Raw genomic sequence first — 15,226 nt, forward strand, 5'->3', positions numbered from 1 at the left:
TGGCTCAGGTCATGATCTCGTGGTTCGTGAGTTCAAGCCCTGCATGGGCTCACTACTGTGAGTGTGGAGCCCGCTCCCATTTCAGATCCTCCGTCCCCCTCTCCCTCTCTGCCCGTTCCCCACAGCTCTCTCTTTTAAAAATAAATTGAAAAACAAATTAAAGGTATAGAATGCACACAAAAGGAAGAGATTGGAGGGGGGTCCTAATCTAAACTCAAGCTGGGGAGGGACACTAAGAGAGACCCCAGGATAGGGGGGCATTTTCCAAAATTAGGAAGACAAAGAGCAGAGCATAGGAAGGTATGTTCCCAGGCCCAGGGCAGCCTCCGCTATGGCTTAGAGGCCAGAGACAGCACGGAGTGTGTGACAGCTTCACACAACAGCCCAGGAAGCAACAATGCACCATTGGGCACTTTCCTTGGAAAAATGAAGAAGAATCAGGACACGGGCTCAGTGGCCCACGTCCAGCCCTGGAAGCCCATGCGCGGTCTCACATCTAAAGCACGGACCACCTAGTGGGCAGAGCCAACCCATCTAACGTTGGAATCACAAAAAGGGAACCAAGTCAAAGAAAAAAAACCCAACCATTAGTACTGCTTCATGCAGAAACTATGATCAGTCTAATTTTAATTTTGTTCATCAACAGATACTATTAAGAGAGTGAAATGTTCCTCATGAATCAATAAGAAACTAAGAGAAAATGGTGTGAAAGTGGGCAAAACCTTGTCAGGTACTTCACAAAAGGGGAAAGTCAAATAGCCAAGAAAATGTGGGGAAAGGTATCCATATCATCAGTCATCAACGAAGGGCAGGAGAAGGGCACAGTCTCTTAGGTCCAACCTTGGCCTCCTTGGAGAAGAAGACCCACCCCAGTCACCATGCTTACAGCAGCGCCCCACTCAGACCCTCTGCGCCCTTGCTGCATGTAATTGTTTCATTGTTTTCACCACTTGAAATGTCATATTTATTTATTATTTGTCACCATCCACTGGGATGTAAACACAGTGACGTTAGGGGCTCTGTTTTATTCCTTGTTGATTTCCTCCAAGCCTACACCACACAGTAGGTGATTGAGGAATATTGATTAACTTGTGAGAGTGTCAGTTGGTAAAACCTCTTTGGAGAAAAGTTTAGCGTCACCCTGTACCATAGGAAGATATACACACAGGGTGACCCATCCTCGACACCCCCGCAGGTACAGCACGGAGACACCTGCAGACAGGTGCAGGGCCACGTGTACGTGTCCATCACTGTCTTGTTCCAAATCATCAAAAACAGAATCTGGGGGCAAGTTTTGAAAACTTTTTGGAACATTGGCAACAAGGCAAATAGCACAAGCTCTAGAACGATGGACAGATGAAGCTGTGTTGCACAGGACAGAACAGAGCACTAAAAATGAACCCCCACAGCTACTTACCACCTGGATGAATCCTGCTAACGTAGAAGGAGTGAAAGAAGCAAGGACATAAATAAATGCATACACAATGACTCCATTTATTTAAGTTGCACGAAGGCCAGATGAAACGGCAATATTTAGGGCTACAACTCAAAGTGGTAAAAATTATAAAGGCAAAGCAAGGTCTGTACAGTGCAGTCCTTACCTGTCTCTGAGAGGAAGAGGAAATGTGTGAGGGATCTGGGGAACTAGGGATCCGGGGAACTGGCGATCCGGGAAACTGTATCTCAGCCTGGGTGACATTTTTATGGGTGTCATATAATTACTTGTCAACCTGCATGTGGATGCTTTTATGCACTTTAAATATTTATGTTCTAGGGGTGCTTGGGTGGCTCAGTCGGTTGAGCGTCCAACTTCAACTCAGGTCATGATCTCACGATTGGTGGGTTCGAGCCCTGCATCGGGCTCTGTGCTGACAGCTCAGAGCCTGGAGCCTGCTTCTGATTCTGTGTCTCCCTCCCTCTCTGCACCTCCCCTGCTCGTTCTCTCTCTCTCTCTCTCTCTCTCTCTCTCTCAAAAATAAGTAAACATTAAAAAAATTTTTTTTAATGCAAGAGATATTCAAGAACGTGTTTTTGAAAAACTTCGCTGTCCAATGAGATTTACAGCTTGGGCCTTTCTTTCTCTATATTCTTACATGGTCTTACTGCCTGTGTTTTGAAAGCATGAGTCCAGTGATATTTCCATTCATGGACATTTTGGCTCAAAAAATCAAAGCAGATCTCAGGTTTCAAAGACCCAAGGGAAACAAGGTCACTACTGAACACGCCACTATTTATTGCTGGACCAACACCATTTAAGCTGTCAAATTAGGCTTTGGTTTTAATATTCTTCAGTGAGGAAAGTACATATTTTTAGTAGCGTTCTTTCTTTCAGAATGCTTGTGGTGCTTTACCCAAGCAACTAAAATTGCAGTCCAACAGCACACATTTTTAAAGCAAAGGTGGGAAAATATATCGAGTCAATAGTCTATCTTCATCTCCCAGCATAAACTGTTAATCATGTGTTGCAAGTTTGTTTCGGATTTACAGCATGCTCATAGTGATTTATGTTATATTTATATTTTTTATATTTGTATTATAAAGTGTTCCTTTCAAAATTGAAGGTACTTTGGGGCACCTGGGTGCCACAGCTAGTTAAGTGTCCAATTCTTGATTTTGGCTCAGGTCATGATCCCGTGGTTTTGTGAGTTCAAGTCCCATGTCTGACTCTGCACTGACAGCGTGGAGTCTGCTTGGGATTCTCTGTCTCACGTGCTCTCTCTCTCTCTCTCTCTCCCTCTTTCTCTGCGTTCCCCAACTTGTGCACACTTTCTCTCTCTCTCAATAATAAATAAATAAATAAACACTAAAAAGTTAAAAAAAAAAAAAAGTGTGCCTTGACCAAATTGGCCTTGGTCAGTTTACAACATTATAAAAGAAAAAGGAAAAAAATCTTTGGCCGTCATCATTAGTAAGTTGCCTAAGTTGTGTATACAGTGTGTGTGTTGCAAATATTTTCTCTCAATTCATGACTTGCCTTATTGTTTCCCTAACTTTTATTCTTTAGGAGATTTGTAATTTTCAAAAAGCCCATTTTAGCAATCGTTTCGCTTTATGCCAGTTAATGTTTAAGGACATTCTGAGGTAAAACTCTGCTTGGAATGAAAGGGTATTCTCAATCTCATCCATCCCTCCCATGTGTCTTTTAGTTCTTTTTGGCATCCTGATTGCTAAACTAAAATTTGTGAACCTCACTGGGGCACCGTGGGAATGTTTAAGGAGACAGTAGCAAACAGTACCACAGAATGATAAGAAAAGGCAACACACACCATATAAGCTCTTCCTTAAGCAGACTAATTTTCAAAGCCAAAAACAAAAGAATCAAAAGTGTGAAGATTTGAAACTGAAGAAAAAGAGAGCATGATGACAGTCAGTGGGAGTGGGGTAGGGGTTGTGGCTGTGAGTAATTGCTAGAAGAACATGTAAGGGTAGGTGTTAAGAATCCTGCTTCCAGCCAAGATGGGGTATCCAGGACCAGATCTATTCTCCACCCAGAAACTACTAAAAAACTGAACAAAATATATGAAACAATACTTCTCAAGACATTGGCCGTCAGGCAGCAGAGGATACTGTTTCCAGAGAGACTCTTCCAAAGAAGATGAGCATCTGAAGATGTTCCATACTGTTAGTCTTAAGGAAGTGCTCATTAAAACCACAAAAGAAGGGTGTCTGGGTGGCTCAGCTGGTTAAGAGTCTGACTTTGGCTCAGGTCATGATCTTGCAGATCCCGGATTGGAGCCCTGTATCTGGCTCTGTGCTGGCAGCTCAGAGTCTGAAGCCTGCTTCAGATTCTGTGTCTCTTGCTCTCTCTGTCCCTCCCCCACTCTCACTCTGTCTCTCTCTTTGTCACTCTCAAAAATAAGAACATTAAAAAAAAAAACCACGAAAGACCACTTCACTCCTATTACAATATGTAAAGGGAAGGGAAGGGAAGGGAAGGGAAAGGAAGGGAAAGGAAGGGAAAGGAAGGGAAAGGAAGGGAAAGGAAGAGAAAGGAAGGGAAAGGAAGGGAAAGGAAGGGAAAGGAAGGGAAGGAAAAATGTGTAAAGTGTAAAAAACTAATCCTAGAAGTGTCAGCAAGGATGCTGAGGAACTTGAACTTCTTTACACTACTAGCGGGATCTGCCAACCACTCTGAAAACCATTTAACAGATTGTCTAAGAAGTTAAACATCATCCATATGACCTAGCCATTCCTATTCCACTCTTATATTTGTCTAAAAGAAATAAAAGCATATGTTCAAAACAAAGTCTTCTACTTGAATGTTTATAGCAGCATTTGTTATCCAGTGGTTCTTAACTGGAAGTGATTTTGCTTCCCCGGAGATATTTGGTGAATCTGGAGACATTTCGGCTGTCACAACTGGGGATGCTATTGACATGCAATGAGTAGAGACCAGAAATTATGCTGGCTATTTTACAGTGCACAGCACAGGACAGTCCCTCACCACAGACAATTATCCAGTCCACATGTCAATAGCGGCAAGGTGAGAAACTATGTCTGTGGTTTCAAAAGGGAGCAACCCAAATGTCCACTATTAGGTAAAGGGACAAACAAATTGTGGTATGTCCATACCATGGAATACAGCTGACCCTTGAACATGGGTTTGAACTGCATGAGTCCACATATACATGGATTTTTTTCAATAAATACAGGGTAGTGCTATCAATGTATTTTCTCTTCCTTATGGTTTTCTTAATAACATTTTCTTTTCTCTAGCTTACTTTATTGTAGAAATACAGTTTATAATACATAAAACCTATAAAATATGTGTGAATCAACTGTTGATGTTATCTGTAAGGCTTCTAGTCAACAGTAGGCTATTCATAAATAATTTTTGAGGGAGCCAAAAATTGTACTTGGATTTTTCAACTGTGCAGGGGGTCAGTACCCCTAATGCCCTTGCTCATCAAAGGTCAACTGAATTGTAAATGACAATTTATTTGTAAGATGTGATCGTTGGGTTTAGTGCTTTCACTCCTTATACTTGAAGGATCTCTCCCTCTTTTTCTTTTATAGACTATATTTATAGTTTTGGGTGCTTTTTGGAGTCTACTCTTATAACACTGAATTCACATAATGGCAGCCAACCACCAAGAAAATGTACGATTGCATAGGCTCTTCTTGCCAAGGCCACCTACTCATTGTTCAGCAGCTGGACTTCCTTTTCTCAGCATGCCTACTGAAGCCAAGGGCATTTAACAATAACCAAACTTAGATAAGCTGTTCTAAATTCTCTTATACTACCTGCAGGTCTAAAAGACAAATGCCCTGGTAAAAGCTAAGACAAGGTGATCATAGCTAACATGAGGTGAGACGGATTCTCACCTAGAAAAATGACTTTGGGAATTGACTGAAAAGAGTTGAGGAGTCTGAGTAGAGAAATTGGGGGCACGGCAAAACCCAAAGGAAACCTGGAATTAATTGTTCCAGTCTCAAGACCCTGGATTGGTCAATGCACTGGGAGGGGATAGGAAGAGGAGGGGCTTGGAAAGGAGAAGAGAGAGCCAAGCAAAGGGAGCTAAGATGTGCTTTTGGAGAAATGCTGTAGGAGCATGAGATACGGAAGAAGAAAAGGAAAGGAAAACGAATAAACAATTTATAGTTTCCCCCATGAACAAAGACTAGAGGCCACTGATCTAGTCCTAGAAACCGTGAATTAATGGACTCAATGTATCATCATATGTAGGCTATGGACTCTCTTCTCTGGGTCTCAGGTATGGATGTAAGAAAGAAGGTGGGGGAAACCAGTCTTTGGCTGAAATTTGGCCAGAAGTTCTGGAGTTGCTTCAAGCATTCGACTTTATGTTAAACGATAGAAAAAGCCAAACCCATGCAAGAGAATGACCATTTTAACTTTGCTTTCCCATCTGATAATTACAAACTTTGGTCTTAAATGATCCATTTGAGTACGTTGGTCCACGGCTAAATTTGAAAAGCAAGAATTGAAACTTGGCAGAAGTACAGATCAGATGTAGATTACAGACAGAACCATCTGTCACTTTCAGGGAACATATAAACCAGCGCAAATGACATTAAGTAGCAGTTTTCATGGCACTACCTACATGGCAGGAAGAGATCAAAGAGACTGGGTCTTTGCTACTTGAGGAAAAGCGGGAAGTTACTCAACCAGGAGGAGTCATGTAAAAATTAGCATGGATGTGTTTATTCTTATTTTAAATACAGTTTTGTTTGTACTGAAAAAGCAAGCAGGAAGAAGCCAAGCAGTGGGGGTCATTGCCCCATTATGCCGGGGAAGAGTTCTACTTGGATTCGAAGACTTAGTTTCTTAGGTTAACTCTTTTCTACAACCAGCTGTTAGTATGTTTTCTTTTTTTCTTTTTTTTTTTATTTCTGAGAGAGAGACAGTGTGAGCAGGTGGGGGGGGAGGGGGTCAGAGAGAGAGGGAGACACAGAATCCGAAGCAGGCTCCAGGCTCTGAGCTAGATGTCAGCACAGAGCCCAACACGGGGCTTGAACCCACAAACCGGGAGATCATGACCTGAGCCGAAGTTGGATGCTTAACCGACTGAGCCACCCAGGCGCCCCGGCAGCTGTTAGTTTGTTTTAGTTGTTCTCTTTACGTGGTCACTCTAATGGTTCCATCTGTATTGTCTTCATTCATTTAGATATTTTACCCTCTTAATTAGATTTATGCTCCTTAAGACAGTGCGTATTATGCCACACGTACATGCACGACGGTTCTCACTACTCACAAAATTGTGCTCTGTAAAGTCTCTGCAAACAGAGAATTAGCCAGTATTTGTGATTGCTCCCAGGGAAATGCAGGATTAGCTGCTTTCCAGTGTCTGGTCATATTTAAACCAGCTGATGGATACATAGCCTTGTTTTATGTGTGCTTCTGTTCTACGACCCCTATTTAATATACATTGTTGATTCAAAAGGTGAACTCATGGACAACAACATCATAACTTATGCCCGATAGAAGCTTCTCTAACACATAGATTCTCCTTAAGGCACATTACAGCCTTGGTGCACTTAACAACACAGGGCAGCCCTTGGGCACTGTGCTTGGCCACCATTTTAAAGTGGAAACACCAACAAAAATGTGAAAAATGTGACACTAAATACAGAAAAAGACACTTGTTCAGGACAAGGCAGAAAAGCTGGGGACAAATCTGTCCAGCAACTCAGATTTCTCCTGTTCTGTGCGTGTCCTTGAATGACTAGCAAAGTGCATTAAGTACTGAGCTTGAGGTTACAAATAAATTTTAACACATATGCAAAGTCACAGGACACCTGGGTGGCCCAATCAGTTAAGCATCTGACTCTTGGTCTCAGGGTTGTGAGTTCAAGCACCACAATGGGTGCGGAGCCTACTTAAGAAAAAAAAAAAGGATGCAAATTTGCAAATACAGAATCTGTGAATAATGAGGGTCAACCATATATGTGTATTTCTTCACTGTAGCTCCTAACAAAGTATATTACAGATTTCGTTTCCTTGAAGACTGTGACTATCTAATATATTCCTAATACTCTTCACAGAAAACCCCTAGCTTAGGACATTTCTTATATTAAATTCTCTTATATTCAATCCAACCTTTTTTTGAACAAAAAAAAGTGAAGGGCAAAGACGTGAACGTCCACATGGCAACTCCAAAGCCTATACTTGAGGTACAGGAAAATGCCAGAATGTGTAGGTGCTCAATAAATGCTCATACTTTTCTTTGTTTATGGATTTATGTTCCTTCTTATTTTTCTCATTTGTTTTCATTTTACTAGCTTAAATTATCCACCATGTAAATAAATGCATAGACAGAAACTCCAATTTCAACAGAGGACGCAGATATAAAATCAGTGAAGTTATATCACTCTGAATTGGGGTGGTATCTTCTTTATTTTCCTCAGCGAGCTTCACAGAAACTGAATGATTTTGCTAAATGCCAAAATGTAAATAGTAGTTCCAAGTGTGGAAGAAGACAAAACTATTTACAAATTCCAGTTTGAATCCTAAAGAAGCATTAACAATAGGATTACAGTAATGGTGTAATAGGGTAAGACTATAAAGTGAGCTCATTTTTTATAATGTTTTAAATGCTATTTTTGTTAGCACCTTAATGCCACTCTCAGAAGTAGGGTATTGTTGAAAATACTAGTCACCAAATACAGCAGACCTTTGGCTTTCCAGGATTTATGCTGTATTATTCCACCAGGTCACTGCTTGCCTGAAAACATCTTTGTTGTGGAGCTATTTTGTTTTAAGGGCTTTTGACCCTATGGACAGCAAGCACCATCCCTTGGACTGTCAGTGTGGCAGAGAGTATAACGGTAAGCATGCCGTCAGAATGGAAATACATTGAGTAGCACAAGACCCACCACTTTGTCAGCTCTGCTCTAAATCATTTCATCTTTCTCTTCCCTGGTATCTGTGTCATTAAATTAAGAAGTCAGAATAATTTCAGTCAGATGAGTGATTGAAATCCGTAATTCAAAGAAAGTTAATCTAAAATATGGGGCTTTGTCATAGGAAAGACTAGCAGTGAAAGGGAAAGACGGAGAGAGAAGAAAATAAGAATAATGATTACAATAGCGAAAACAACGGAGACTGTCGGTGGCAAAGATAGCCAGTGGTGTGTATGTGTCTCCTTTTGATTCTATTGAAATCCCGCTAAAATCCAGAAATCAGATTTTGTTAAGGCAGCAATCCACAAGAAAGGAAAAATCAGAGAGAAGGTAGCACTAGTTGTGGATACTAGAGAGCGAATGGATGAGCCACAAAGGAATCAGCAGACTCAAGACAAGGGAATCCTATGAAGATGGTTAATTGAAATGACTGGGGTGCTTGGGTCACTCAGTCAGTTGAGCTCTGGACTCTTTTTTTTTTTTTTCTTAATGTTTTATTTATTTTTGAGGAGAGATAGAGACAGCATGAGCAGGGGAGGGTCAGAGAGTGAGGGAGATACAGAATTGGAAGACAGGCTCCAGGATCTGAGCTGTTAGCACAGGGCCCAATGTGGGGCTCAAACCCACAAACCGTGATATCATGACCTGAGCTAAAGTCGGACACTTAGCTGACTGAGCCACCCAGGTGCCCCGAGCTCTGGACTCTTGATCTCAACTCAAGTCTTGATCTCAGGGTCATGAGTTGAAGCCCCATGTTGGGCTCTGTGCTGGGTGTGAAGCCTACTTTAAAAAAAAATGCTGGAGGCGCCTAAGTGACTCAGTCGATTAGGGGTCCAACTCTTGATTTCAGCTCAGGTCATGATCTCACAATTGGTGACTCGGAGCCCCGCATCCAGCTTTGTGCTGACAGCGTGGAGCCTGCTTGGGATTCTCTCTCTCTCTCTCTCTCTCTCCTCCTCCTCCTCCTCCTCTCCTGCTCACTCACTCTCAAAATAAATAAATAAACATAAAAAGAATCAAATGGATTGATTAATATGAATCTCTCAAAGCCTCTAGAAGGGCCCCATTTAGGGACCTCTGAGAGTTAGAGGTAAAAGGATGCTGTAAAGACAGATCATTGAGGGGCGCCTGGGTGGCTGTCAGTCAGAGGTCCAACTTTGGCTCCATCATGGTCTCATGGTTTGTGAGTTTAAGCTCCATGTTGGGCTCTGTGCTGACAAGCTCAGAGCCTGGAGCCTGCTTCAAATTCTGTGACTCGCTCTCTCTTTGTCCCTCCCCTGCTTGCACATACTCTCTCTCTCTCTCAAAAATAAATACAGCATTAAAAAAAAAGATGATTGACTGAAAGATGATTGATTGAAAGTCTACACCGGCAACAATCAAATCTCCAACTGCCTTGCCTACCATGTAGGTTGGTTCTTTTAGTCTCCCGACTAGGCGATGGATACCAGGCAGGAAGGTGGGTTTACACCGCTTGAGGAGGGAGCTGGCTGCTGAGGCCCACTCCCCTCCCCCACTCGGCTTCCCAGGTGCTGGCAGGCTCTTTGCTGTTCCCAGAGTCCCTTCCAGGCAGAAGACAAGAATCACTGTCTTCTCCAGAAAATACGACCTACTCAGGAGAAAACATTTGAAAAATCAATGTGAGAGACTGTGCAACTCATCAGCCCAGACCCAGCTCCCGATGGCAAGGACTTTATGCATCAAAGCCTCCAAGCTGTGGTGTTTCCCAATCCACTTTTTAGTTTCCCCTGTATGAGCAGGATTACCAAATATCTGAGGAAAGGATTTATTGTCAAAGAATACGAGAGAGAGAGACAGAGAGAATGAGATTGAGAGAGAAAGAGACCAAAACAAACAGAAAAAGAGTAACTTGGAAGAACTGAGAAACTCTGCAGGGAGAAGAAATTTCCCTCAAAAAAGTAATACTAAGATAATATATTGCAAACATGGAACATGAACAGGTTGTGTAATAAAAAAAGGGCATATGAGGGGAAAAAACTGGAGACCAAAAAAGATCCTGTCGTCTTTCAGAAAGAATAAGCACAAATAAACAGACCCCAATTTAAAAATCATGATTGGGACACCTGAATGGCTCAGTTGGTTAAGCATCTGACTTTGGCTCAGGTCATGATCTCACAGTTTGTAGGTTCGAGCCCCGCATTGGGCTCTGTGCTGACAGCTCAGAGCCTGGAGCCTGCTTCAGATTCTGTGTCTTCCTGTCTCTCTGCCCCTCCCACCCCCAAATAAAATAAAATAAAATGGTAAAAAAAAATTTTTAAACTAAATAAAAATCGTGTTGAGAATGGCCTCAGACATCACAACAGCAGTACAGGAATCAAAAAGAAAGTTCCATATACAGCCAATGTATCAGCCAAATGTGAGGCTAGAGTACAATCATTTTTAAACATGCAAAATTCTATTTGCCATGTATTTTTTTTCTCAGAAGCCTATTGTAAAACCTGATGAATTAGTACGCCCAGGGAAGAGAGAAACAGAGGCTTTAGGAATCAGAAATCTAGCACAGAACAGAGGGAGGAAAATTCTCCGACCTGAAGGACATGGAGTTGAGATCGGCATGGGACCCCCAAAAACGGTAAATTCATAGATTATATGATGTGTCTCAACATCTTGAGGTGAGATTCGTGTAGTCAGCAAAGCATGTGGGGCTCAACTACTAAGTGCCTCTAAAACTAAGTACAACACACACACACACACAAAGAGAGAGAGAAAGAGGTGTTAACAATAGGCAAACTGCTAAGAGATCTACATGAACACTCGGTACCTTTTTGCAACTTTCCTGTAAGTCTCTAATTTTTCCAAAATATAAAAATGTATTTAAAAATGTTAGACCCTCGGGCACCCTCCTACACTGTTGGTGGGAATGTAAACTGGTACAGCCCCTCTGGAAAACAGTGTGGAGTTTCCTCAGGAAACTAACAATAGAACTCCCCTATGACCCAGCAATAGCACTGCTAGGAATTTACCCAAGGGATACAGAAATGCTGAGGCATAGGAGCACGTGTACCCCAATGTTCATAGCAGCACTCTCCACAATAGCTAAAACATGGAAAGAGCCTAAGTGTCCATCAACGGATGAATGGATCAAGAAGATGTGGTTTATCTATACCGTGGAATACTACATGGCAATGAGAAAGAATGAAATCTGGCCATGTGTAGCAACATGGATGGACCTGGAGGGTGTTATGCTGAGCGAAATAAGTCAGGCAGAGAAGGACAAATATCATATGTGTGCACATATAGGAGGACTAGGAGGAACTTAACAGAGGACCAACCGGGAGAAGAAGGGGGGAAATGGTGGGGGAAAGGGAGAGGGGCAAACCATGAGAGACTCTTGAATGCTGACAAAAACTGAGGACTGATGGATGTGGGGGGGAGGAGGGATGGGCATGGAGGAGGGCACTTGTGGGGATGAGCACTGGGTGTTATGTGGAAACTAATTTGACAATAAACTATTTGTAAAAAAAAAAATTTAAAAAAAAGAAAAAAGAAAAAAGAAATAAATAAAACATTAAAAATTTTTATTTAAAAATAAATAAATAAATAAATAAAAATGTTAGACCCTGAAAAACAGTTAAGAACACTAAAATCTGACATGCACAGATGCACATGAGGGGGATCAGAGGATTGACTAAGCAGGGGAGGAAATCTGGAGAGTGAAAGTTTCCCCCCCACCCCCCAAAGGGCCTCGTACCTCAGCAAAAGCCATTTTGCCTCAGTTTACCCAGCCTGCACGAGGCTGTGTGCATATGGCTTCTGACCAACGGGGAGAATAAGGAAGGACACGGGGATTTCGCAGGAAGTGCAGCCTGCCTCAGGTACGTTGGATTTGTCTACACGATCTCAGCCAATGAAAACAATTCTCAATCCTTTCCTGCTCTCAGGAGCCCAACCCTTTCCTGCAACTGAGCCCAATCAGCTGAGGCAACCAGCTGATTTTGAAGATTCAAGTACTGGAGCCTATAGAAAGCCTGACTCATTTTATCGTGTGAGGAGGTGAGCCCAGACAGGACTTGTCACCCACCCCGCGTCACGCTGACAGCAGCTTCCCAGGTATCATGATGTCACCCTACAGATGGGAACCAGACTGCACACACACAGCTACATTTCACCCAAATATTCTCTTTCTTCTTCATAAAATAAGATTGAGGCAAAGCCTTTCCGAAGTGTATGAAGCCAACATCTCCTATAATCAATCCCACACCACTACCCAGAAGTAGCTTCCTGAATTATCCCCTCTTCTTATCCCATTGCACAAATGAGGGAGCCAAGTCCCAGAAAGTGGAGGGCAGATGAGTGGAGAGCTGGTGTCAAACCCGAGGCTGCTGGAAGCCGGCTGCAGACTACACTCTTAATCCAGAAAGCATTCTGAAGATAGGTAGGGTGGCCATCAGAACTGGGGACTTAGAGAAGTACATCAACTTTAGCCATTTTTGGAGGAGCCTGGGTGGCTCAGTCGGTTCAGTTGAGTTTCCAACTTCGGCTCAGGTCATGATCTCACAGTCTGTGAGTTCGAGCCCAGCATCAGGTTCTGTGCTGACGGCTTGGAGCCTGGAGCCTGCTTTGGCTTCTTTTTCTCCCTCTCTCTCTGTTCCTCCCCTGCTCACACTCTGTCTCTCTCTTTCTCTCTCAAAAATAAAGATTTAAAAAAATAAAGTAAAAAATAAGAGCTTTAGCTATTTTTTTTAACATTTTACACCCAATCTTGTTTTTTCAGAGGCAGAAACATAGAAAATCGCCACCAGACAACGTGTGGCTGAATTTAAATAGTCCCGAGATGGAGACATCTTAGGATCAGATTATTATCTGCATGTTTCCCTCTGTTGACCTTCTCGCCCTAAGGTTTTAATGCTTCCAGAGTGCAGACAGCAACCATTTTAATCGTTGAAAAAATTGTCCTGTCATTGATATGAACTCATCAACATTTCTCAGTGTTCTAAAAAGGTTGGCTTGCCCCCACTCCCCATCAGATCTTCTTTTGTACCCTGGAATCCTTCGCAAAGAGTGCGGAATGCAGAAGGAAACTGGCCACTAGTAAGGCTTTTACTCTGAAGGGAACAGGTTCAAGTAAATTCAACTCTGTTGGCAAAGAAAAACTTCAAAGCCTTTAAAGACACGTCCTTTTAATTCAGTTTTGTTAGACTTGTTCCTCTATTTAAAAGGTAAAAAGATGAAAGAAAGTTAATCCTCCATAAATTCTTCCCCCCACCCCCCAGCCTCCACTCCCCACCCCCCACCCCACCCCCTTATGCCCAAAGTTTTAATACAATACCTTTTTGCTTTAGCGATACTAAAAGACAGGTCGGAGCCAATAATTAGCAGGGCTGCAAATTGCCATTGTTTTAAGTAGGCGTGCAAACCTGCCTTCACCTCAGGATTCCTATCCAGCCCCTCTCCACCTGACCTGGTCTCATCCTGGGGTCGTTTCTGACCTTTCAGGAAAGCACCCCCAGCAGACATTTAGCACAATCGTCAACAGAAATCTCTCCTCTCTGGGAAATCATTGCAAAGCGAAAGCTACAGTTTCGGTTAAAGTCTTCTTAAAATTGCTACCACTTATGTAAATTACACCTCATTTGCATTTAGGATTAAGAATTTCACCCACAAAGACAAAGAGATCTCCTCCCACCCTGTGTCTTATTTCTAGTTTAGGATAAGGTTTCAAAACCCTAATCGTGTTGTCTCTGCTTATTTTAAATAATTAGATGAAAAATCTCTCAGACTGAGGAGGTTTTAGCCTTGCCAAGGATGGTCTTCTGGGTCTCAAAAACCTTAAAGGCTATTTATTCTGTGGCATTGGGGGCCCATATATTCTTTGGAGTAAAGATTTAATTATTCACTCATGTGTCTATTAGTTGGCATAACGTAGAATCAGAAGTTTGTGTCAGTGAACATTCCCATTGCTGGGTTAAAATGCAGTTAAACTCAAAATTCCTTCCCAAAGCATGCTACAACTTCTAGTAAATGAAAAGGAAGGAATGGGAAGTTGTTGCTTAAGAGGTACAGGCTTTCTTTTCAGAATGAAGAAAACAATTCAGGAAATGTGCCCATGTGCTAATGGTGGTAACAACATTATGATTGTACCCAATCCCCCTGACTTATATACACTTTAATGCTTAAAATGGTAAATTGTACGTTGTGTATATTTTGCCACAATTTTTACATTCAATAAATAAATGACAGCTTCGTGTTAAAAATGCTAAATAATGCAGGCTGGGAAATAAGCACAAAAATAAGACAATGTGTCTAGTGAATAAATTGTCATTAATAATCAAAAATCAATAACATGAACTTGTTGACACAGAAATTCCATTTTTATCTATTTATCCTAAGGACACAATTTTTTATTATCTTTTCTAATTTTTCATTTTTTGTTATTTTTAATTTTTTGTGTTCATTTTATTTATTGTTTTTATTTATTTTTAAATTTTTCCTGTTTTTTTTTAACCTAAGGACATAATTTGAAATTTACACAAAACCCATCTGTAGAAGAACATTTATAATAGCATTATTTGTCATCGCACATTGTTAAGAAAACGTTTGGAGGACTTTAATGTCCGACAATGTGAGTTCAGTAAGTTCTGGTTAATTTAGTAAATAAATTACGCCTCTTCTGTTTACGCTTCTGCTTCTGACATTACATTAGATCTGGGCATTCCTCTGCCTCTTTCTAAGGCTTTGTTTCAATTACCACTCATTCACTCAGCAATTACTTATCGACACTTCCTCTGTCAGGACCACAGGAGGTGCTGAGGATAAAGCTTTCAGCAACTGACCAAGTCCCTTTCCTCACAAAGTGTGTAAACGTGGAGAAGGATACAAAGGGGAAAAAATCAGCCATTTTCAC

This window comes from Hyaena hyaena, unplaced genomic scaffold, assembly GCF_003009895.1.
Source record: "Hyaena hyaena isolate Hyena2069 unplaced genomic scaffold, ASM300989v1 scaffold_578, whole genome shotgun sequence".
In the NCBI taxonomy this organism is placed as follows: Eukaryota; Metazoa; Chordata; class Mammalia; order Carnivora; family Hyaenidae; genus Hyaena; species Hyaena hyaena.